Raw genomic sequence first — 2,450 nt, 5'->3', positions numbered from 1 at the left:
ACTAACAAATGAAACAGAGTTTCGAAAACAAATGAAACAGTTAAATGCTTCAAAAGTAAAATTGGTAGTCCAAGGATGTAGGCATACCTTGCCAAGTCTCTATAGGACATAAAGCAAGTTTTTCCTACTGAATTTAATATGATACTTACAGAATTAGCGAACTTTTGTGCTCTGAAAAGTAAGCTAATTCCCTACCGTTGTATGTATCATCATCTCTGACTGACGTGTAGGGGTGCGAGGGTGTCAACTGGTGACGAGAACTGCTGCTGAGGTCCCAATTCAGCAACTAAAGTTCGAGCTAGAGGAACTATGGCCCTCTTTGTCCTCCTACAGTCAGATTGCAGAAGATTGGGTACTCTTGACCCGGGGCAGACCACAGTACGAGGGTACCAATATGATGATCTGTCAAAATGAGAAATATTCAAGGGACAAAGATGGTAAACACGAGTAATAACATGGAGGGAGAGATGACCAATTAAGAGTATGACTGAGGCCTACAGTCACCACGTAATCCAAAGTTATCTCACCTTCACCATATGTTACTCTCGTAATGCACAATACACCGCACCTTATAAAAAAATGAAATTGAATATGAAAAATAGTAAAGCTACGTTAACAAAGTTAAATACGCTTACCATAAATTACCACTTGGCACCAGTACCTGAGTGAAGCTCCCGGACAGGCCCCCATATAACTTGTGACGGTAACGCGTTGGTGTTCGGCTGTCTAAGGCTAGGGGTATGGCCTCGTCACATAGTTATAAAAAAAAATAGAAAAACTGGAACTTCGTCTGTGGTAAGGTAAGGAGAAGATACACAAAACACAAGTAAACTTTAACAATGAAATTTTAATTACGTTAAATAAATCAAAACATGAAAAAAATGGACAAACAAATTTGTATAATAAAATCAATCAATCAAAATAATAAGAATAATTAAATGACACAATGAAAAGTTACGTTAAGACAAAATAACAAGAAGTGCAATACAAAAATAAAGGTAAGGTGCTGGAATATTGGCTTTAAGCTACCACCTCTCTCAGTATACGCTAACGTCTAGCCGGGAGGAGTGGTAACTGCGAAAGCACAGAATATTCTGAGGTCTGAGGTCGTGGCGACCCCAGACATCAAGTAGTATGGGGGGGGGCGAGTGCAGTTGCAGCCCGGCCGCCGACCAATCAGCGGAGCCGGTAGCGATCAACAGGTAGTTTGGCGGTTTGAGTCTGAACAGGTGTCTCTGGCTGCATACGTTTTGCTCGCTGGCAAACCTTGCTGGTGTTGTTGTCGTTGTTGGACATTTCTTCCCTAGTGGTTTTATATAATTTCAACGACGTAATTGTGGAGGGAAGAGCAGGCTCAATCTCTTGAAGGAGATTATCGTCACAATATATATATATATATTCATATATTCATATATATATATATATATATATATATATATATATATATATATATATATATATATATATATATATATATATATATATATATATATATATATACTTGTGGCGGAGGGCAGGTGCGACGGGACACTAGCCAATCAGCGACAGGCAGGTCAAGGACAAGCAGTTTGCTGATTTACGGTGGCGGTAGCTAGCAGGTGTCACTGTATGCTGGGTACGATTTGCTCTCTGGGCAAAATGTTTGGCGATACTTGCTGGACGTATCTTCTATATTATCTTTTGTTTTTACATACTTTGTAGGGAAGAGCAGGCTCAATCTCTCTTGAAAGAGATTATCGTCAATATATATATATATATATATATATATATATATATATATATATATATATATATATATAGTGGTGTATACTGGCAGCAGGTTTTCTTTCAAACATGTTTCATTGAATATGACCGCATATTCTGTATTTATTATTTTCTGGTTTAGGGCTTCTATCCCTCTAACTATTTTCTTAGCATCAGGGCTTAATTGAAATAGGAGTTCTCCAAAACTCATTTTCGTACTTTTAAGGTGAAGAAAAGAAGTGATTTACTATAGAGTGTATTACACTTATTTGTATAATTTGCACGACGTTTCGAACCTCCATGGTTCATTCTCAAGTGAACAGATCTTACAATACTAGTTGATTTTATACCCGCATTAGGTCAGGTGATAATACAATGAAGGTGAAAACATGGGGGGATACATAAGGGATAAACATAGGGGCTGCAGAAGGCTTATTGGCCCATACGAGGCATCTCCTATCTAAACACAAAGATTAATCCAGTGTAATTGGCCTGTTATGTTGGACATTGTCTTCTGTGTTGGCATCGATATGTTCTTGTCTTGTCCTTACTCTCATGGTGGACAAGGTGGTGGATATATATATATATATATATATATATATATATATATATATATATATATATATATATATATATATATATATATATATATATATATATATATATATATATGCAGAAAATCCACAGAGAAATATGAAATGAGGTGA

Source organism: Procambarus clarkii, unplaced genomic scaffold, assembly GCF_040958095.1.
Source record: "Procambarus clarkii isolate CNS0578487 unplaced genomic scaffold, FALCON_Pclarkii_2.0 HiC_scaffold_480, whole genome shotgun sequence".
Taxonomy (NCBI): domain Eukaryota; kingdom Metazoa; phylum Arthropoda; class Malacostraca; order Decapoda; family Cambaridae; genus Procambarus; species Procambarus clarkii.
The sequence above is the reverse complement of the archived record's forward strand: the minus strand, read 5'-3'. Positions refer to the sequence as shown.